The following is a 25,314-nucleotide window of genomic DNA, read 5'->3' as shown; positions in this document are numbered from 1 at the left end:
TACCTGTACCTCAATAGATTAGAAACTTAAAACTTTTCATTAATGACTTTAGAATATTAATTTTTGTTATTTTAATTCCAGTATTCTTCATTCCTATTTATAACTTGAAATCTACATAATCTAGTTAATAAAGTTCACTGTTATGTTCTGGAGAAAAAATTTTATTTTCGTTTTTAAATGGATCAGACATTCACACACAAAAAAAATCATATTTTGTGTGCTTTTCCCAATTTTTGAAATTTTTTTTGAGGGCTTTCATAAAAAGTATACAATACTCTGAAAATAATTGGCTAATTTTCCCCCACCAAAGTTCTTAAGACATACAGGCTAAAATGTGGAAATCATAAATGACAAAAATAGATTTAATTAAATAAATATGATAAAATTCTTAACGGAATATCTTATTCCAAAATGGCCCTCTAAAGAAAAGTATAGGCTTTTTTTTTGTTTACTAATTTTTGAAAGGCTGAACAGAAACACTGGCTATGAAAATGTTTATTTATCCTCTATCTATGCATGAGATTGCATTCTACTGGATAAATGGAATCTTTCATAAATACTGGCGTACTTTCCTGTACGCATCCTTTATTAATACGAACCTAACTTCTTTGAAATCAAAATTAAATCAGTTCATCACCGGAGATGAGTCCTTTATGATATATCTCCAAAGATTTGGCGTATGTTTCCCTGATCGTTGCATCTGTAAAGGTAAAGGTGATCTAATAAACCATTCTAGGCCGTATGAAACATAATATAACAAAATTATTTCATTTCAATATGTCCAGTTTATTAGCTGTGTACCTGGCGCCAACATATTGCACAAATAAAAGGACAAGATTAATAAAGATTAAGAAATGTCTACAAGAACTAAAATATATTATCCTTTGCGAAAATGTCTGTAAATGTCTTCATTAGTTATTCAGACATTTATTGTGAAATTTTTCACCACCCGTTGTATGTTAATTTCTCTTTTTGTTATGCCCCCATTTTTGTCCTAGACCCTTTTTTTATACCTACTATTAGCCGATAAGGTTCAATACGATTGTTTTAATAATAATAATAATGTAGCACTATTTAATATGTAATCAATAATTAGAAATAATTATTTCAGGAATAAACTAGTGTAAAGAAGAGAAATATTTAAAAAATTTGGGCTTTTTAAATTTTGGTTTACAAACCAGTTGATATTGCTTAAAAGGATATTAGAGTTATGGAAACAAATTCATATTTTACATACATTATTACAAATTTTTTAACCAGGTAAGTAAAATAAAATTCTTGAATTTAGTGCATTTTTGTTTGAAACAACGTAGCATGACAATGTCTATTTTATTGTTCAGTTATCTCCTTCCCATCCAGCTTGATAACATCAGCCGTTGCGTTATGCGTATGGGGATTTTTGCATCATGAAATTTACCAAAAGATTAAAAACAATGCCATATTGCTAAAAACAAAAGCAGAAATTTTGTTTTGAAATAATATCCAAAGAAAACTATATTTTAATTATAGCTTTATTGGCAAATGTATGCGAGTGAATAATCTAGTTTGAATTTATCTCTACAGTAAAAAGAACTTATGCATTTAATTAAAATTAAATCGAATTTTATTAATAATAAAATTATTGAAAAACTGTACAAAAATAAAAATGGTATCATAGAAGAGGCATGATATACGGTATATGCCATATTATTCAAAATGGCATAAAGATATATTACCATACAATAAATCTAAGCATAAAAACATATATTTCGAAGCTGTTGAGGAAAATGTTAAAATTTTGAATAGTTTCAAATTAATTAAAAAAACTAATTAAAAATTAAAAAAAACCTTTCTTAATGAGTGAGTTATTATTAAGAGATAAGCTGTTCAAGAAATAACTAGGGACTAAATTTATAGGCTATAATTCAAATAATCTATTCAGTATTCTGTGCTTGACGAATCATGCCACAGTTTGAATGTTTTCTACATTCCACAATTTTATAGAAATTATACTTTTTAAAAACATTATCATATAAAATTTTATAGAAATAAATTTTTTGAATTTCTTTTACACTTTCCTTAATTTGCGTTCAATTTTCAGATTGTGGGATTGCTTTTAATTTTACAGGATGGATATGATTAAAAAAAAAAATATTTCTCCCCCTCCCCCCCCCAAAAAAAAAAGAGTTTGGGAAAAATTTAAGCAATCCACATGTAAGTGAGAAATATAATTGATGATTAAGAAGTATTTTAGATCCACATATAATTATTTATCTTAGTCATATTATACCTTTTAAGGTAAGCCACACTTAAACAGTTAATTCGAGCATTTAACCTCAGAATTCTACACGATTTTGTCCCAAGAGGTCAATACCCAATGCCAACTTCGTGACTTAAACTTTACAAAAACAAGGAATTTAACACTTCAATCATATAAGTAAAGTAATTCTGCTAGTCAGGCTTTTATGTTTTCGCTTATATAAAGAAAGCAAAAGAAAAAGGGCTGATAATGAAAACGATGGCCGGGGGGGGTCATTTTATGGCTAAGGGGTGAGTCAGTGTGACATACAGCCCCTGGATCATTACCGACTGCTGGTAACGAGTCTGTTTTTTTCCAGACTAAATAATATGTTTCGAAGCTTAATCACTTGCTTAGTGACAAATGGTCGCAGTTAATTTCGTAATTTTCTATTTCCCGCAAACGAAAATTAGACTCGTTACCGTACCTAATTCAAAAGGAACCCATTTTCACTTAATTGCTGGGTCTTTACTTTATAATTTTTCTTTTTCGCTTGAATGTTTTACACGAACAGTAATGTGATTATGTTTCTTGTTACTTCTGCTGCTTCTATTTCCCAGTGTAATGGAACATAGATTCGTCGGCAATTGTATAATAATTCTTTAGTTAACGCAAACCAGTTTCGGAACGATTGGATTGAATGCATTACTTTATTCTCAGTTCTTTCTGTGAATGGTCTGCTGTTTGTTTCAAATGTTCCGTTCAGAGAATGAGAAAGAATACAAAATTCGTTTAATTCAGCGTTTTCGTGTTTCGGAATCAGATTTTCTGTATCAATTTTAATTGCAGCTGTCATTTGAGCGCAAGTTAAAAAAATAAACAACAACGACAAAAAGTACAATAAACTTTATGAACAGCTGCATACTATGTTTTAGATAATAACTGCATATGTAAACGATTTTTTTGGAGGACAAAATCTTATTTGCCTTAAGGTCAACCAAATGATCAAGAACAAGCAGATTCTAGTGAAAAAGGAATAAAGCTACTCCCTTTTAATAATTTCGTTTAAAATTCTCAACTCATCAATAGCCTTTGGAGTTCTAACTATTGCGTACTATATTTCATTCATGTTATATTCAGATGTGTAGTATGTTTTACTTAATGTATGCATAGATGAACGGTTTTTGGAGGGCAAAATCTCATTCGCTTTAGAGTAGACCAACTGATCAAGAACAAGCAGATTCTTGAAAAGCAATGAAAAAGAATAAAACTTCTCCGTTTTAATAATTTCTTTTAAAAGTCTCAAATCATCAATAGTATTTGGAGTTCTTATTGCTTAATATTTTTCATTCTTGTTATATTCAGCTGCGTAATATGTTTTAGATAATTGCTGCATTGGTAAACGGCTTTTGGAACGCAAAAATCTCATTCACTTTAGGGCCAACCAACTTATCAAGAATCAAGCAAATTCTAATGGAAAAGGAATAAAGCTAAAGCTAACATTTAATATATTTTTTGAAATTCTTAAGTTATCAATGGTATTTGGAGTTCTAACTAATGCGTAATATATTTCATTATGTTATATTCAGCTGCGTAATATGTTTTAAATAATATCTGCATATGTAAACGATTTTTTTGGAGGTCAAAATTTCATTCGCTTTAGGGCCAACCAACTGATGAAGAATTAAGCATGTTCTATTGGAAAAGGAATAAAGCTACTTCTTTTTACTAATTTCTTTTAAATTTTCCAGGTTATCAATGATATTTGGAGTTCTAACTAGTAAAGTGAAATCGGATTCATGTCATTTATATGCATCAATTTAGCTTTAAGTGAAATATTTTATTATTTATGAATAGAAAATACCATTTTTTAAAATTTTTGTTTTAATAATTATATATTTCAAACTTTTTGTTTAAATTTATCATTCTTTCGCTACATTTTTAATTATTTGATGATTTATAGCCTCAGAAATATTGACATAAATTTTATAGGTATAAAAGTAATTGAACCATGTACACAACTTATTCTATAAACGTAAAGACAAGCACATTTTCTATATTAGATTCTTGGTCTGAATCTATTTTTCATATTCGTTAATGAATTATGACATTCAAATCGAAATAAAAGCTATACAGTATCTTTTAAAAATAAAATGGATAGTTGCAACTTCAGGTGTCAGGAACTTAAGGATCTCGTCACGATCTTCATGAAAAAATTTCCCCAAAACCCAAAAGAATATATAAATAATTTATATATAGATTTAAAAAATAAAGCTTTAATTACAAAGAGTATTAATCAATTTAGGATTGATTTTTTATTAATTTTTAATAAATTATCAAAAAATTAGTATGGTTTTAATTACTTACTAATAACATGAATGCTTACAGAAATACGAAATAAAATGATTATACACAATCAATTTCTTTCAAATAGTTCTATTATTCAATTACAATTTACAGTTTTAGAATTCCAATTTTTCAAAATAACTATTAGAAGAAATTGAAAAACTATACTTCACCGATTATGCAAAATTCTGTAAACAAAGATTTCGTTTAGTCGAACCGATTATCAGTAAATCAATTTTTTTTTTAATAAAGCCATAGATGTTTTTTTTAAGAAAAGGGATTCAAAATTACAATGAAAGCTAACTTTTACAATGTGACGACTCCTAAAATCTCTTATAGAGATATTTCAAAAAGCTAATTAGAGGGGAAAAATAAATAGATAGTAGAAGAGTGAAAATAAACCATGTCCCATCTTAAATACTTTAATAGTTAGATGAGAAATTCGGTGCATTTTCATGGGAAAAAATAGCGTAAATATATCGGAAAGATCTCTTGTTATTGAGCTGAAGTTATTTATTTGAGAATATGTTGAAATAATTGGAAAAATAATTGGGAAACAGTGAAGGACAGTAATATTTAAATCCTTTTATTAGAAATTGGTTATGTGACCATTATTATTAGAGATGGATGTTTTGACAGCCTTTTTAATATATCATATGTATTTAATGACTTTTTATAATTCCCAGAAAAACTGCTCGGGAAACGAGCAAACCCCCACCCCCTTCTCCTAGTAATTCTCCCTCCAATGTATTAATTTTCAGTTTTAAGAAATGACACCATTTCATCCCCAATTTTTTCAAAACTATTCAATGCTACATTAAAAAATTGAATGTTAGTCTTTTAATAATTATTAATAAAAGTATTTATTGAAATGCTAATACATAGTAGTACTTTCTCACTTATTTTTATGATTTCTCTTTCGGAAAAACTAGATGAAAAAAATGAAATTATAATACTTAGACGTTATTAATCGTCATGAGCTAAAACTTAGTCGTAGTAGTACTTTCTCACTTATTTTTATGATTTCTCTTTTGGGAAAACTAGATGAAAGAAAAGAAATTACGAGTTAAAACTCAGCCTTTATTAGTCATTATGAGTTAAAACTTAGTCGTAGTATAACTTTCTCACTTATTTTTATGATTTCATTTTTGGAAAAACTAGATGAAAGAAAAGAAATTATAATAGTCATTATTAATCGTCATGAGCTAAAACTTAGTCGTAGTAGTACTTTCTCACTTATTTTTATGATTTCTCTTTTGGAAAAACTAGATGAAAGAAAAGAAATTATTATACTTAGTCGTTATTACTCATTATGAGTTAAAACTTAGTCGTAGTAGTACTTTCTCGCTTATTTTTATGATTTCTCACTTATAAAAATTTTCTAGAAAAACTAGATGAAAGAAAAGATCTTTTGGGAAAACTATATAAAAAAAAAGAAATTACGAGTTAAAACTCAGTCTTTATTAATCGTTATGAGTTAAAACTTAGTCCTAGTAGTACTTTCTCACTTATTTTTATTATTTCATTTTTGGAAAAATTAGATGAAAAAAATAGAAGAAATTATGAGTTAAAACTTAGCCTTTATTACAGAAGTTTTTAACTATATGAAGTGATTATGATATATGATAACTTGGTTTTACTGTTCTATGTTTTTGCAACTGAAGAAAAAGTTTTAAATTTAAGTAATTGGCATAGTAAATAAAATCTTCAGAATTTATTAAGGTTCTTTTAAAAAATGAGAATTAATAAATTTAAGTAATTGGCATAGTAATTAAAATCTTCAGAATTTATTAAGGTTCTTTAAAAAAATGAGAATTGAAAAAATTCATCTTTTAAATTGTACTAAAAATAGCCGATGTTTCAATACAAAAGTAACCGTGATTTAGAAATTTTCAGTTATTATCACAAAATATTTTTATACTTTTAAAGTAGAAAAAAAAAACGTTTTCTATTTTCACTCTATTTTTTTAAAAAAAAAGAAGAAAAAAAAAAAAAAAAAAAAAAGATGCGCCGCGCATAAAGTGCAAATATGTTAATAAAAGTTTATAAACGAAGAACAGATTTTATGAAATTTAAACTGTTGACATATAAATAAAATATTGGAGAAAAAATTTAAAACAACAGGCGATCATTTTTATTTAATTGTAATTACGAAAATGATGTTACTGATGCTGTTCGCAATAATAATTCCCATAAATAGACATAAAAATATTTTTAAAAAATCATCCTTAAATAAGTATATCACCTTTCATGATTATTATTAAAGCAGTCTATATTTTAAAAGATGTAAAATATAGCATTGTTTTGGAAGGTCATAAAATACATAAATCAATTGTTTTTGATGGAGAGAATACTTGTTTTATATTCGGCTGATGTTAATTATGAAGATATTTTGATTCTCAAGTATGCTATTATTAAACGATCTTTGATTTTTTTATTAAATTATTAGTTTTTGTGAAATTTTATCTTTTACAGTTGTTTATCAATCAAAGTATTTGTATTATCTGATATTAAAGAACCGGGGATGATTTTATAAAACATTTCCAAACAAATTTTATTGTCGTTTATTATCCAAAAACAGATTTTTCCCCTTTCTTAACCTTTTTTTTCCACAGCGGTTTTACAATTTTTTTAAGGTCTAAGATATACATTTCTTCACTTCAGTTTGTTTACTCTCCTATTTCCAGCGTTTTTTCTTTTTCGTTAAATTTTAGATTATTCCAAAAAAATTAAGCAATGAATGCAAAAGTATTCTTTATGCTATTAATACGCGAACAGGTAATGTTAAGACTGGTACCTTTTGCTGTAAAAGAATTCTTTTGAAAATTTTAACCTAGATAATTTGGTGTGAGTTTCCCATGAAGACTTTTGTTATTTGTCTTTTGAATACCTGATCAAACATTTTGAAAGCTTTTTTATATTATATCATGTCTCATCTTTTTTTTTTTTTTTTTTTTTTTAATTCGAAAATACATACAATGGAATAACATTTTAGTCCAATTTTTTTCACACTAACGGAAAAGGAACTGGTTTTTGAGGAGAAATATATTTGTCTTTTCCGAAATTCAACGATTTTAATAAAAAAGCCTTTTCATATTAATGTAACTCTCCAGGATACAATTTTAAGTACATTTTTCTTTTAAAAATATGCTTGTTTGTTTAACGAGACATACCTATCTCATGTTTTGAAACACTCTGCAACTTTTAAAACAAAGCAACAAAAAAAGTTCCTCATAGTGGACAATCCAATTTCTTTAAACTATCACCAAATACTCTTTTAAACCACGCGCTTTTCGAGTTCAACCCTTTTAGGCCCCAGTCCCCAAACTGGGCCTCGGAACTTCATTGGTTGTCTATTCTTTGTCAAACCCTTTCGTCCCCAGCCTCCCATCCACATTGGTCGTCACCCCTTTCTGTTCCTCATCCTTTTCCAGCGCTCACCTCTTCCAATCCCAGCTCTCCGTCCTCCGTTCACTCCATCCAATAGAGAAAATCTCCCGTCATCCTCCTGACGTCACAACCCATCAGCCAATCGGATGATCCCTTGCTCCTCCTGTTCAACCATCACCTGGTAGGCTCGAAGTTAGGATAGAGATTGTATAAAAGGGAACATTGTATTGAAGTTTGGAAACATCCGTTCGATTTCAGACCCCCTCTTTTCTCCGTGACTGTAACTGGTATTATATTACATGAGAAGTGATTTCTCTCTCTCTGTATCTCTTTTTTTCTTCTTCTTCTTTTTTAAATGTAGATAGGTATCATCGTTTTTTGGGAAATGAAATAGTAGATAGTGGAGTGCTCTTATCTAAGGAATAGGACGAAGTTTTAGTCTCTTGGACTTGAAACTGTATTTTAATATCCATAAGATTGTATGTATTTTTTGACCATCTTGAGTGGATGGACATATGAGAATTATCTACAACAGGCTGCGATATATAAAACAAGATTTTTTTTTCTTTTTTTTTCGATTTCAATGATCAGATGTCTTATCTTCGAAGAGCTACTGTTTTTAATGCTTCAGTTTGTGGATTTTCAATATTAAATATAGAGTACACAATTTATATTTTATATAGGTGTTTTCAATAAAATAGGATTTAATCTAATACTATTACAGATTAATCAGTGTAGGAGTTGTTTATTTTTTCCATCACCAGTACATCTTATTTTAACTACAGAAGTATTGCACTATCCTATTAAAAAGTAGAATCAATATTTTTTCAAATTTTTTATACATTACTAAAAATTAGATATTTTAATTTTTCGATTGTATATTGAAGAAAGAAAAACAACAAAGCAACGAAAACTCAGCTAATTATAAATTATAAGTAAAATAATTCAATAGATTCATTTGTAAAATATTTGTTATGGTTCCAAATAAAAAAATATTCTTAATTATTTTCAGACTATTAATGAATAATTTGTTAAAAAAATTGCTAATACAGTTATGTTTTTGAAATTCTTGAATGGGATCCGCTTATAATGTAGCATTTTTAACTTTGTGTCAAGGATTTACTTTCAGTAAATGACATTGATAATTAGTAGACTTTTGGACCACCTAACTGTACTCGAGATGTTTTTTTTTTATTTTTAACCTCAGTTAAATAATTTAGAAATAACTTCATATCCATGATACCATGAACCGACCAGCTTTTAAAGATATGTTACATTAATTATCTCACATATGCTCCTTTAATTATTTATATGAAGCTTTCTAATAGGGAAAGTCTCGTGACATTACCTCAGAATTAAGAATGTAAATGTAGGGTATATCTATTCTGAAAAATTTCATGGTATTGTGACTTCATTTTTTTTATTTGTCTTGTAAACTACTTGGTAATTAAACAAAATAATCATTCTTTAATTTTCACCAATGGTCGAAATTCAAGCGAACAGATAGTTGATGAAACAGCAAAAACGGTTTGAATTTCAATAAAACAAACTATTGTTGCAAATTAAGCAAAAAATATTTTTTTTAAAAAATTACCAAAATTCAGAAAAAAAAATTACACGACTATTTAAGTGATGTTATAAAAAAAGCAATTTTTTTAAATTTTGAAATGATGTAAAATTTATTTTTTTGCGATAATATTTTCGGAATTTATTGTGGAAAAGCATAAATTTCAGCGTAACTTTTAATTATTAAAATTTAAAAAAAATGTTGTGAGATGAACATTTTCGTTATCAAAGTTGTGCCCAGTTTGGTAGCTGTAGGTCAAACGGTCAAACCTGTAAAAAGCCATCAAACACACTCACATCAGCAAGTACACGATATTTGTTTTTATCAGTAACGATTAAGCGAATATTTTCTACCAAAAACTGTGTACCAAAAATGGAAAATAATAATAACAATTCTAACGATGAGAAAATGTAATGAAAGATCCATCAGTATAATGAAATTTTTCAACTCGTGTACATAGTTGTTGTTAATATGAGATAAAAGTGATTATTTTTGTAAAAATAATTATGTAATCAATTTTATTCATTGACATTACCAGTTATTGTTTCTTATATTGTACTACTAAAAACAGGTGAACAAATTTTCTTTTTGCATTCCATTAGTTTATTGATTATCATCAAGATCCATAAATACGCGATAATAATCAATATGATCTAAAATGAATACATGATGGTTAGTAATAAGAGTCCAGAATCTAAAACTTCAAGAATATCTAAGAAAATTATCTCTTAATGTTTTCTTATTTTTATCACTATTTTTAACCGCTGTTAATAAATTAATTTTTCGATTCAAAATGCTAGGTTCTTAAAACCAACAAAAAAATTATGTTGTTTTAGAAATATATGAGAGAAATTCCGTCAATAAAATAAACTATATTTAAAACATTTTACTATCATATTATATTTCGTGTGAAACGAATAATAATATTTCATTAAAGTAATTTTCTTGGCTTTTTGATGCCTTTTTTTTCTGACGAAGAATTTTTTTTTGAAATTCGGTTTCTATTTAATAAAAATACATAAACTAAAAAACATTTTTTGCAGTTATTTGCTTAAGACAGAATCGTATTTTTAAAAGTAAGAGTGAAATATATATAATTTTGAAACAATCTCACAAATAACGTTTACAAAATTACTATATATTTATTTCTTAACATATTATTTCGCACGGAGGCTCAGAAACAACATGCTCATTGATTTGCTCTTAAGGAAGATCTATAACTTGAAATGCTTTAAAATGAATACTCTAAGCATGCTTTCGTTTTCACATTTCTCGATAATAATTAAAATAATTTAATAAATACAAATTTCAATGAAAAAATTCAAGCATTTATTTAAGACAAAACCATTTATTTAAAAGTATAAGTGAAATAGATTTAATTTTTAAACAGATTAACAAATTTTGTTTACAAAATTTCAATATATTTGTTTCTTAACATTTTATTTGCCAAATAAACTCAGAAACAACATGCTCATTGATTTGCTCTTAAGGGAGATCTATAACTTGCAATGCTTTAAAATGAGTACTGTAAGCATGCCTTCGTATTCACATTTCTGGGTAATAATTAAAATAAATTAATCAAGATAAATTTAATTAATTAATTGAAATACATAAGTATATTATACTCTTGGTTAATACATGTACCCAAAAGACTTTTTGAAAACCCAAAGAAATTTTTAAGATTTTTCACAATATTTTCCAAAAATATGGTATGGATTTTTATGCCATTTTCAAATTCCAAGAACTCTTTTCTTTTTACTGATATAAATTTAATTTCAGTGTAATTTTTTTTCTCCATAAATTTGACAATTTTTAAAGAATATATTTTTTTGCTGAATTTTTAACAATAAACGTCATTGTCACAATGAAATGCAAGCCACTTTCAAAGTTTTATCGGATATTTAATTTGTATTTTTCTTTTGTTATTGAAAATTAAAGTAGAAAAATTCTGCTAATTACTTACTAAGAAGACGCTGTCCAATTTGAAACAGATAACTCGGACACTTAAGCTACTATGATGTCATAGGACTAGATACCATTAGGAGGGTTCACACATGTAAAATGCTATGGAAAAAATACTTTTTTAATGTCTGTCATAATTTGATACTCATAAATACATAATAAGGAAAATATAAAATATTAGAGTAAGAGAATTAATACAGTCCAGACATCACTTACATTTTGTGTGAGACTATTTAACTACAACAATCCGAACATAAAGCCTAAATCTTGCTTTAGATTATTTAATATTAGTGTATGGCTATTAGAATTAAATAAGTCTGAAGAAAATGAACGATTTTTCCGTTTTTTAATCTCTTATATGTAAAATAGAGTAATCAGCGTAGTTAAAGTGAAGTTCATTTTTTCTATTAGATCAGGTTTTTCTTAAATTTATTATTGTTTACAATCAAAAAGAGTATGACTCTTGTATTATTTTCAATTATTAACAATTTCGATCTTTTAATTTCAGCTCTTTTCGAACTCATATAACAGAATTGGGAAATAATTGACGACTTAACAAATCCTTATTTGACTTCATTTATTAGTAAATTTATTTTAATGACTTCATATATTAATTATTGTTTGAATTTCACATTTATTACGAAATTAAATATAATTTTAATAATAAAATGTTACATCAGTGATAAAACTCTTTTCATTAAAATTAAAATTATTTTTTAATTTCTTGTTATATTTTCAAAAGTTATTATTTAAAAATTTAAATTTATATGCTAATTTATTTCAAAAATAACATTCTTGAACTATTTGCCAAAAATGATAGCTAGATATATAATTTATGTCCAAAAATCAAATTTGGGGGGGGGTGTATGCTTGTAGAATGATGATAGAAAATCCTTCTTGATGCGTTCTTGAAAGCACGTATAAAAATATTAAAAAGGCACAGACTACAACAGACGGTTTTTTTAAAAAAACGCTAACTATAAAAGATTCATAGTTAACTATAAAATTTCAAGAAAATGTGCAAGAACAAAATGCCTTTCAAAACGACTCACTATCTTCAAAAAGGCTCCAACAGGAAGATAAAATTCATAAACTAAAATGTTTCCTTCTTTAGTATCTAAAAATACTAAGTTATTCCTCACCCCCCCCCCCTTTTCCACAGTGTATTATAATGTACTAGAGATCTGATTCCCATCCTATGAAAAAATATCTTCCCCCTCCCTCCAAATAAACACCAAAGAAGAATATTTATATAACATTGCATCACTTCAGTAGGTGCTGCAAAAAATATTCTAAAAAAATTTTAAAAATGTCTTCAGTTAATGAGTATTTCAATAAAAAAATTTTTTCTAATGTTCATTTAACAAGCCCATGTATTAGGAAATACAGAGTAGCCAATCTTCTAACAAATTCATAATAATGATGAAAAAAATTATATCTTCTAAAAATAAAAATGAATGTGTGTCTGTGCATTGGCACTCTACAACCAAAGTCGTTGGACCCAGAAATCCCAAATTTTGTCCATGTATATTTTGAAAGGGAGAAGAGGCATATTTTAAAAATTTCAATTAATTAAATTTAAGCTGAATTTATGAAGCGTAATTAAGTGGAAGCTTTATTTTGCAATACTTTCCTAAAATATTATTACACAAAAATAAGCTTTATACAATTTGAAAATTTAATTAATTGTCTCTTTAATGTTGTTAATTTAAAAGTCAGCTATATTTGTACCGAATTTCGGCAATTTTATTTAGTTATTTATTATTATGTCATTCTTGCCTAATTCCCAACAACAGATTATATTGCTGCCCTGAAATTCAAACCTTTTCGATTGTTTCATTAAATATTTAATAGCACGATTTTTTTCATCATTGAAATTTAAAGAAAATGAATTTTGTTTAATATCTGTGTAATTTATAATAATTTTAACGTTTTATATGTTAAGTAAATAAGTAAACTTATAAAACCACAAAAGTTAAAAGATAGGTGACTGGACATTTAGATTTTTAATAACGCTATGATATCATGAGACTGATTTCAAATAGAATGGAATTTATACAATGAACAGAACGTGTATACGATAATTAGAATAACTTTAATGTCTGACAATTTGACAGTATTATGAATATGAATTTATATTCAAACAATTTAACTGAAATTAGGCCTAGCAATACCCTGGCGAACCAGGTAATCAGCAAAGACGACTAGTCAACAATAAAAATCTAAGCATAAAATATTAATTTACTCATAATTTATTTTCCTAATCAAGGGAGTTGCTTCTAGAAGGATGTAACCACATTACCGTGTAATTTACAGAATTTATCAGAATTTTTTTCTTTTTTCTTTCTTTATTATTTTTTATAAATTTAATGGTTTTTTTTTTATTATGAAGCAAATTTACAAAATATTTCATAAAATAAAATCATTTAATCTGAATTATATAATTTTTTCACAATTTATTAAAAACCAATTCTTACTAACTGAAAATAACGGCGATGGATATTTTCAGGTGTCTGCCACTTCCTTCTTAATGTAAAGTTAAAAAAAAATATTGAAAAGGCCCCTAACATCTTCAATAGCTTTTCTAAAAAGAGCCTAACTGTAAAGGTATTTGGTTTCATAAAAGCTTCGCCATACAATGCACCTTCAAAGAAGAAATAAACAGGAAAAAACACTACTTAAGACCATCACCATCTTAAGAAAGATCCCAACAGGAAACTCAGATCCATATCTTCAAAACTTTCTCCTACAGAATCTAAAAGTAGCAAGTCCCCCTCCCCCTTCCCCAACAATCCCGTTGTAATGCACTACTGATCTCACACCCATCCCAAATCTTAACCCCCCCCCTCCTCAAAACCAGGTAACGTTCAACAACAATAATTGGCGATGCTTTTGGCGCACGCGTATCAACCCCCCTCTTTGTTAGACTTCCCCTTCTTTCTTAGGTCCTTGTCCTATGTATGGGAACTGCAAGGACACGCAGGTTGCTAGCCTATACCTTTTCCGGTGCCCAACAAATAAAGATCCTTCTAATCCCGATCTAGTTAAGAGTGTAGTTGGCGTCGTTCACAGATCAAATGACACAATAAAATGCCAATTGTGACGTCATCTGGTATTGTGGTCAATGCTACGACAGTGGTGGAAGTCGATCATGGAGAGAATTGCTTGTTTCTTTATTATTTGAGGATTGGGTTTGTGGGATTAACTGTGCGTTTCCGGTGTCGAGGCTTTGAGAGCTACAGTTATCTTTGGTGGTAGAATGAAATGGTTCGTTGAATAGAAAGTTTAATTTCTTTTTTGAGAAGTTTTTGTTTCATCATTGTTTGAGCTGAGTTAATCACATAATTTACCATAATAACTCAATTCACATTCAAGAGGTAGAGAGATTATTAAACTCTAAAAAAAAACGTAGCAGTTTTTAAAATTGAAAGAAGAACAACATTTTCGTGCGTGTGTGTTCTATAATCGAAAAACATCGGTGAAATGTATGTTTTTTTTTTAAATTTCGCAATTTATGAAATATGGATCCTTGAAAATAGGGATGTTTAATTAATAACCGTCGATTTGGAATAAGAATCAAATTTGTTTAAATAAGATACCATTTAAAAGAACACCCTCATTTTTTCATACTATAGTTTTAATCTATTCGATAAACATTTTAATGTTAGGAGTATTCCTATTTTAGTATTTTTCGGTTATGAAGCAAATTCTTTATACATTCTTATAAAAATGGATACAAAATATTTTTTATCGTTTATTTTATTAAGAAAGATATTCTGTTGATAAACTATAATTCAATATTGTATCATTGCAGAATTTTATCTTTCATGACTTGAAATGAATTTCATATCGTTTATTTTATTAAGAATATTTTTTATCTTAATAAAAATATTTTATCGTTATTAAGAAAGTTATTCTTTTAATACACTAAAATTCAATATTGTATCATTGTAGAATTTTATCTTTCATGACTTGAAATGAATTTCATATCGTTTATTTTATTAAGAATATTTTTTGTCTTAATAAAAAATATTTTATCGTTTATTTTATTAAGAAAGATATTCTGTTGATAAACTAAAATTCAATATTGTATCATTGTAGAATTTTATCTTTCGTGAACTGAAATGAATTTTGTTGCAAAGATAACACCGACTAAAAACGATTTCACAGCATTAGTGCCTTTCTTAACACCATTTTTAATCATTTTTTTATTTTTTTTAGTTTTCATGAGTGAAAAAATTAGTCGAATTGTTTTGAAATTATTTGTGAAAATGGCTTAAATTTTCAAGAGGGGGAAAAAAAAGAAGAAGAAAAAAAAGGAACAAAATTGCAATGATTCTATTTATGTCGCACAAATCTTGTTTTAAAGCAATTTATACATATTTTCTATTTTTATGCGATTAAATTTAACTACTTTTTAGCAGATTTTTTTTTTTTTTTTTTTTTTTTTTTTTTTTTTAGAAAAATAGTGTTTTGAAAATTTTGACGGTCCTTAAATAAAACATACTGGAAATTCTGCAATTCTTGCTGTATTGAAAATTATTATTGTCTTTAAATAAAACTTATTGAAAATTCTGCAATTTAAAACTATAATGATGATGAGGAGTTTGAGATGTAACTGAATATGAAAACGGTTACTTAGACATCATAAATTTTCCACATTATGCTTTTAATTGCATGTAATTTTTATACTGTAATACTGTTTATACTGTTACTAAAGTTGTAATAATTTATTACAGCACACCAGAATATTAGTACATTCACTAATTAACTTTTAGGCACAAGTTTTGTAAAGAAAAAAAAATTATGAAGCATTGTTAAAATCGATTCATCATAATTTTTATTATTTGAAATTTTAATAAACGTAAAGTAATTTATTATAATTTATTTATTGTAAAATTGATAATACTTTTGTCTAAACTCGAACATTTGCTCTCACATATGTATCCGTATTTACACCATAAATATCAATCTTTGTACATGCGAGTTGTTTACCTTTGTTATGAACATACATATAAACAAATCATAAAATTTTAATTAATTTAGAATTTAAATTTTAAAAGTAAATATAATAAACCACTTTCCTTTATGAAAATGTATTGCAATTTCTTAATAATAATAATATGATGTTCCATTAATGTTTAAATTTTTATTTTTAATTATACAGCAGAAAATAATGTTATCATTTCGGAACAAATTTTGAAAACTTAATTTTTTCTCTAATGCTTTGAATTAATGGTTATTAAAGTAAAAAAAAAATATGTTTGGCTTGTCATTCTTTTTTTTAGTTGAAAATATTCTGTGAACAATAATTATATATTTTGTAATAAAAAAGATCTGGAAGTAAATAGTCATCTGAAAATATTACCAGATATGAAAAAGGAAATAAAAAAAAATTACCATACTTCGTATAATTATTTTTTCATAAAGTAAAATGTAATTAAAAAGTAATAATATATCGCATTCTGTGTAACTAATCACTATCAAGTATTTCATTTCAAGTTTTATGAAACTTTTATATTATTACGATTATTATTATTATTTGAATCATTACCGTTATAATTATGACTAAAATTCAAAATATCAAACATATAGGAATTTCTAATTAAATTTTCGATTAAGGCAATGAACAAGAAAAAGGATCAATACTTTCTGAGAATATTTAAAACGTAATTTCCTTCTTTTCAGTCTATGTAGAAAAAAAATTTATTCATGAAATAAAATAAAAACTTCATTCATTTGAGATGGAGAAGGGAGATTTTCTTTCTTTTTTTTTTGCATTTTAGTTTATTATTACTTCACTTGCGCTTCAAAATTACTTTCAACTCTTATTTCCTTCGATGTTTACAGAACAATCTCGCAGAAAATTAACCTTTCCTCCAGCACACACATACTACGCCAAGAAGAGAGTGAACCCAGAGATAAAAGTAATAATAATACAAACACATACAAAAAAAAGTAAAAGAGAGAGAGAGAGAGAGAGAAGGGCAAACATCAAAAGAATGAAGTCGAAATATGCACACACATACCGGCAATGCAAATGAGATACAGGAAAAGCCACGCCTCCCAATTACAACTGGCGCAAATTTTTAAAAGAAAAGTATGGGAGAGAGTTAGAGAGGGAGAGAGGGGAGGCCTAGCCAGGGAACCTTTCTACTCTGGTAGCCAGTTAAAAATAACGAAGAAATATACTAAATGCTGCAGAGCCGAAATATCAAGAGAGTGGTGCAGCGAGCTCCCAGATTTATATGAGAACTTGCATTATAAGTAAAAGAATGGACCGCTGTAGGTGTGTGTAACATAAGCATATTAAATGTATGGCTGTACCTATAGGAAAAAAGAAAGTGTAGGGAAAAAAATGGATTTAAAAAGAATGGGGCATCTGTAGTAAAGATAGGCTTTTTAAGTCGGCAACACCACAGAAGGCTTATAAGAATGAATCGAATTTTGAAAGGTGGGGGGTGGTCACATGACTAAGTGACTTTAGGATGGTGGGTGGGGTGGCTATCGCTTGGCTTTTAAGAGTGAAGAAAGGATCTTTAAAAATAAGACAAATGGAATTCCGAAAGACTCATCGTTCGAACAATGTGCATTATAAAAGAATTATAGGATGCTGATATCATGAACGGTGGAATTTTTTGGGGGAAGGGAGTAATGCATGAATATAAATCATGTATTGTCTTTAACCTTATGAGAGATGGATTGTTTTTGAGAACAATAAAGGGAGGATATCTGCTGATATGTAATATTTGAAATTTGTTCCCTGAATGCAAATTGTTTAATTTTCAAACCTTTTACTGGGCACAAAGTTTCTAAGGGTTTTTTTTCTTTCCTTTTTTCCCACTCACGATTCCATTTTATTCTTAAGACTTCCTCTAAAATATTCTTCTAACCATATAAAAATATGTCCCAAATGCGCAGGTAATAATGAAAACAAAAATAGATGATTATTTAATTCTTCACGCACAAAAGATCAATTAGGTATAGCTTTTTAAATTTTTCAGTAGACTCTTCAAATAAAAATGATATTTTCAATGTTTTTTATCTGTATTTCAGAAGGGAATTTAAAAAAAATCCTATAGATTTTTTTTATGATCTTAATACTAAGCACAGAAGTTTCTTTAATTATTTATACACAAAAGGGTAATTAGTATAGTTTTTAAAATTTTTCATTATTCTCCAAATAAAAGTGGCCTTTTCAACTGTCTTTGTGCTTTTTATTTTTCAGAAGCTATCAAAAAAAGATCCAGTAGATTTTTTAGGATCTTAATATCAACGAAATCTCTTTTTATACATAAATGTAAGGGAACAGAAATATATGCGGGGATCTTTTTTATGATTCATCGGGATAGATTTAGTTTTAATTTTGAAAATGTTCAGAGCGCAATGAATTGAAGATCTTTCTATATCGTAGGATGTTATGATATTATGCTACATAATATTGACAAAGAAAAATTAAATTTTAAGACAAATAAGTTGGAAGCTCTGATTTTTTTTTTCTTTTTGCCTGTAATTATAAATGATTACAATAATTATTCCAAAACCATAGTTCCGTATTTGTTAAAATCTGATCACATTTTATTCAAAATGAAAATTATAAATTATCTGATAAACTTATAAATTATCTGATTAAGAGCAACAAAACAGTGTGATTCATAAAACTGATATTATCGAATAAACCAACAAGATATACGATGATACCTTGATTATTAATTATTTCGTCACCCGATAGAGCTTACTTCCGAACATCCAACAATATTTTAAAACGTCTGAGGAGGAAAATTTTAAAATGAGGTAATTTCCACAATAACTTCAATCTTAGATAAAATATTATCAGATAAATAAACCTACATATATGACGAATCAACGAAATTAAAAGTGGAAAAAAGATCCTAATAAATCAAAATTTGGAAGAAAATTATTTTTATACAAGAAGATAATAATAGCAGATTTATTCTTACTTTTTCCCCATTTTCCCTATCAAGTTATAATAAGGAGATTAATATCTGTATTTTTGGAATTACGTACATATTAAGACAATCTTTCAATTACTGTAACCGTAATTGTTTGGTAAATAAATATTGTGCTGGTAAAGGAAAATTATTAGTACATCTGTACTACTAATAAAGAGGAATATGTGTGTATTGTTAGTGTTTGACTTAAACAAATCACTGGACTTAGAATTACCAAACTTACCAGAAAATGATGAAAAATTCTTTTTTTTTTTCAAAGTTATTGCCAGAAAATATCCGAAATTAAGGGAAGGGGGAAGAAAGAAAGCTGACAGAGAAAAAAGAATTCTGGGGATTAAGACGTACCTAAATAAATAACAATAAAAATAATATAATCATAAAAATATGTCCATGCTGTAAAAAAAAATCATTAAAATAAGAAAGAAAAATAATTTTTTGTAGACATTTACATGTAATTATTTTTTTGTTATTTATGCGTAATTTAAAATCATTTTTTAAAAAACAGATGCCATTTTTAGCTATAAATGATGAAAAGTTAGCATTAAAATGTTTTTGATCCAATAATAATTTCCAGAGTTTTTGTCAGAAAATATCTATATTACAAATCAAATATATATATATATATATATATATATATATATATATATATATATATATATATATATATATATATATATATATATATATATATATATATATATATATATATATATATATATATATATATATATATATATATATATATAAAATAATCGAAAGTGAATTTTTTTTTTTTTAAATCTTGGATTAATTTATGCACACACATACGCTTGCGTCCCTGTACACGCACGTACACACACCACACACACACACACACACACACACACCACACACACACCACAAACATACAAATACAAAAAAAGGCTGGTAATTGATACAAGTTCAAGTCTCAATGGCATAGGACAATGATATTCAGGAAGATTAAATGTTATTATAGTTGGTTTTCAAAGTTGAATATTAAAAAAGTCGTATCTTTCATGCCAAATTTTTGGTATTCTTATTTTTAATCACAGTTGACTTTGAGTGATTAATTTTTACATGTTTAGACTTAAGTCAACGGTGGTAGGCAAGAATAAATAATCCTACATGTGGTATAGAACACACACACATATACACACGGACACACACATACCAAAGAGAGGGAGAGAGAAGAAGAATATTATCACAAGAATGCTGTAAAATAAAAAATAAAAAGAATAATAAAAAGAATGCTGTGAAGAAAATAAAAAGTATAGTTAAAAAAAAAAAGAAAGAAAGAAAATGAGTTTGTAATGACATTTATTTAAATTATAAATTAATTTCATTTCAAATTCAACTTATACTTTTAATAACGATTCAAACTTTCTTTGTAAATAATATATTTATAAAATGCTTCGCAGTTAAATTCAAATTCTTCAATATATTTAAGAGTGAACTTCCCTATTAAATTTTCCTGAGCTGACCAGAGCGGCGATTTTTAGCCATAAAACTAAAACAAGCGAACCACAACGAACCCCATCACAATGACCGATGGACAAGATCGTCTTTATTTCTCAGAGCGGAGGGCGTAATTAGGCTGATATTATCAAACCAGGTGCTATGTAAATGACCGCGGAACATCCGCTCACGCAAAAGTCCGCACACTTCCGGTCATTAGGAAAGTGGGAGGGGGAGGGGGGATGGTAGAGACGCATTCCGACGATGCGGTCACGTGATCATAAGTCACGGACCGGAGCTTCACACGCCCTCTCACGGATTCGGACTCGGACGAAGAGAAGTAGATTAATTTTGATAAGTTTGATAAAAGGTGGTCTTGCATGGCGATTCTAACCGACGTTCACACGGTCTACATAAAAAAAAAAAAAAAGATTTTTTTAAATTATTGCTTTTTTTAATGCCCTGATTTTAAATAGAAAGGAAAATTAGACAAGTTTGAATTTTAGTAGACAAAAAAAAAAAAAAAAAAGTCTGAAAATTCGAATTAAGAGCATCTTTTTTTTTAAAATTAGTTCATCAAGAAAAATTTCGCTATTTCTTAAAATTGGAAAAGATGAAATAAAGATTTATATTTAGAATTTTTCTTTTAAAGTTATAAAGTTTTAATTTAAAATAAATAATTAATAATATCAATGACTTTAATACTGAAGTAGTAATAATGATAATTTTACTTGTTAATTTCGATAAATACATGGCAATTCTAACCGACGTTCACACTGCCTATAAAAAATAAGATTTTTTTAAAATTGTTTTTTTTTTAATGCTCTAATTTTAAATAGAACGGAATGTGACTAGTTCGAATTTCAATGGACAAAAACAAACAAACAAACAAACAAAGATCTAAAAATTCGAATTAAGAGCATCTTTTTCTAAAAATGAGTACAACAAGAAAAATATGAATATTTTTTAAATTGAAAGGGAAGAAATAAAGATTTATATTAAAGTTTTTTTTGTTTTAAGCTACAAAGTTTTAATTTAAAATAAATAATTAATAATAATGATTTTTAACACTAGAGTAATAGTGAATTATAATAGTAAAGTAATAGTAAGTTAAATTATAATTTTATTTAATAATTTTAAAAATAATAATTTCGATAAATATCGGCAGTGCATTTTGCGTTTAATGTAGTCATAATTTTTATAGGAAAATTTTTGTTGTTTTGTAATTCTCCCAAAAGTAAAGAGTTTTAATTAATAAGGAGTCCTATAGATGCAATAACTAAAAATACCAGATGGGGAATATTTAAATTACAAAAATAATTCAGAAAAAAATTTATTTAATTTTTAATTATGCTTCCATATAAATTAAAAAATAAATTTGAATTATAGACATTTTTAGCATTATTTTAATAGGCAATTTATGGAACCAGAAAGAAACTGGCTTCGGATTTGAATTGAAAATCATCAAAGTGAAAAATTTCTCCATAATTTTATTTCAAAAATACGTTTATTCATGAAATAAACTTCACAGAAATTTTGTAGTTAAAAATTAGGCTCTGTTGATCAAGATTGAATTTTATGATTTTAAATATTAAACAATATAATTCACTTAACTTATTAGGGAGGGGGAGGAAATAAATTTCAGTAGAAGTTAAAAATGCTTAAAAAATAATTATTTTTTATAAAATATACTTTTGTAGAAATTTTTAAGCAAACCATGTCGTTAAGAATGATTTAGATACAAAAGAAACAACTTTTTTAAATGATTTTTTTTTATTTTGCTATTTTAAATATTGATCAGCATAAATAACCATGTTATTTAAGAAAGGTTAAAGGTTTTATAGCACATTTAATGTAGTTCAAAATTGATTTATATATAAATTAGTTTTGAGAGTTAATTATATGACAATAAAGTTTTATCTGATAACACAAAATTTAATCCTAAGTTTATAATTTTGCGTCTGGAAATAATAATAAACAAAAAAAAAAAGTGGACTGCTACGATCCGCGGAATACATACGAAAAAAATTGAGTGGCCGGAACATAGGCGGGAACTATGGTTGAGTTCTAACAGCCATCACCGGCTACAGTACAACCAACCCCGTGGGAGGTACAATCCATCATTGTTGAGGGTAATCAACCCATACCATTTCCGTATCCATCAGAGTGGTGACAACCAACCACCGTTTCAAAAACTTTTTATCCCTATATTTGAGATGGCCCTCGATGGAAGTGGAAGTATTGATAAGAAAAAAAATATTCTCTTTAAATTCCACCTATTAATTTTTTAAGAAATAGAATGTATATTTCATGAATTAAAAAAAATTATCAGTTGCTGACTAAGAATGATACTGACTTGGGAAATTGTATTTCTTAATATGATATTGTATAATATAACAAAATCTTCAAGAATCGTATTTTCCCCATAATTATACATATCTCGACACATTATAAAAGAGAATGTTTGTGCGTGCGTATGTGTTTTGGAACTGATCAGAACAAATCATATGACCTAGAACTACCAAATTTGGCATAAATATATATTGAATTTGGAGTGAACTGAGTTTGGCACCTCGAAGTGATTTTTTACAATTTTAATAAATTGAAATTAATCGAGATATAACGTTTTATTAAGATAAAAAAAATTATTGCACGAATCTTATTTTTACTCATCTCAAATTGAAAAAAAAAAATAAAAAAATACTTTCGATTTAATCATCGAAGTTTTTTTTCCCTAAATTTTGTCATGTTTTATAATTTTTTTCGCTTATATTTCAATAACTACTTTCGTTTTCGCAAAAAATTCAACCTATTATCACTGTTTCATGAACTGGAAGAGTGAAATTAATATCAATTTATCTGGAATGACATAATAAATAATTAGAAAACTTTTAGTAAAATTACAGCATTGCCACTTTTTTATATTTTTCAAGGAATCACAGAAGGATAGTGATAAGAAACCGGTGGAAAGCTTAATTCGTGAGGTAAGAAATTATATATAGTTAAAATGTTCTGCGATATTTCAGGGAAAACACAAAATATATTGCAAAATATCGCAAAGTATCAAAGTAGGGAATTTAAATTCGAAGAAATATAAGAAATATTCTATTTCATTCAATGATTTTTGACATCATATATTTTCGCCACTTTAAATGGTTAAATTTCTATGTAACGCCACCCTGACACTTGCTATACCTTTAGAAGTGAGTTAATTAGGATTAATGTAGGGCCTGATGCAATTATATCTTATGATTGGGATTTCGGGAACTACGGATTTTATCGGACAGTCGCAGTGCACTCCAACGTCTTAGTGGCTGGTACTCTGCGAACGATGAAACCAGCGTGTCTATTCTGCTCAAACTGAAGATGATCTTTCAGAACTACGACGTCCACCTTCAAATGGATCCCATCACACGTGAACATCAGTGGTAATGAGGTCGCTGATAGACTGGCCAAAGAGGGTAGAAAGAATGAAACTGACTCTTCGCTTACTTATCAAAAACTATACTCAAATGAAGGATCTAAACTCAATTTAATATGGCGTATTCCACCTTCGCATCAATGGTACATGGGGACACCCCTTGGTATTCTGCTGGAAATCAAATAAGACCGTAACTCCCAGACTGCTCTGGCTAGACAAAAAAGTGGCCACCTTAAATATCTTTCCTTTGAAAGTGGTAGAAAAATCCACCCCACTTGTAAAAAATTTTGTGACCATCCAGGTTCATTGGATCATATTCTGGGTCGCATCAGACTTTCTAAGAAAGATTTAACTTCCGATCCCCTTGTTATTATAGATTTATTGGTGGTCAACAACCTACTGGAATTGATTTGACATATGCCAGATATTTTGAGGATAAGTGACAACAGCAAATTTAATTGTATTCAAGTTCCATTCAGAAGCATCACCGTATCATAACTTTAAAGCATATGTAGACGTCGAAATATTATCTAAGCCGGCACACTCCACTTTAAACTTACATGCCACAACTCTTTGACGTCAGATTTAAGGAGAACCACGATTATATACAAGACGGGTTTGTCGTTAAATGCAGATTCAACCCTGATATCCTCTGGTCCGAAAATCGATAATTCACCATCAAATCACTGTGGCGTTTTGTAAAAGAAATGAAAAGAATATCAAATTTAAAATAAGAACTGCAAAAGATAGTTGCATTTTTATATTAACTAATCACCTTTGGTGACCAACAGTTCACCTATAATATTGATTGTTTTACTTTCAATTAAATCGCTAACGCATAATTTAACGTTATTGTCTCAAGAAAAAATATTTCATTGCATCAAAAGGTTTTGAATTGAAATCACTTATGCATAATTTGACGCCCTTATTGCCTCAAGAAAAAGTATTTCATTGCGTCAAAATGTTTTCAATAAACGTCATT

General features: G+C 27.5%; 1 long non-coding RNA gene across 2 annotated transcripts in view; it reads right to left on the bottom strand.

Annotated features, from left to right (window-relative positions):
- LOC129988897 (uncharacterized) overlaps positions 1–25,314 on the bottom strand; it is a 185,757-nt gene that overhangs the window by 21,908 nt on the left and 138,535 nt on the right. Inside the window, exon 6 of one of the 2 annotated variants that reach the window (XR_008785698.1) lies at positions 11,485–11,585. The exons of the other annotated variant lie outside the window; for it this stretch is intronic. This is a non-coding gene — a long non-coding RNA (uncharacterized LOC129988897). The remainder of the gene's footprint in view (positions 1–11,484; positions 11,586–25,314) is intronic. 2 annotated transcript variants of the gene reach the window in all.

This window comes from Argiope bruennichi, chromosome 10 (genome assembly GCF_947563725.1).
Source record: "Argiope bruennichi chromosome 10, qqArgBrue1.1, whole genome shotgun sequence".
NCBI lineage: Eukaryota > Metazoa > Arthropoda > Arachnida > Araneae > Araneidae > Argiope > Argiope bruennichi.
The sequence above is the reverse complement of the archived record's forward strand: the minus strand, read 5'-3'. Positions and strand labels throughout refer to the sequence as shown.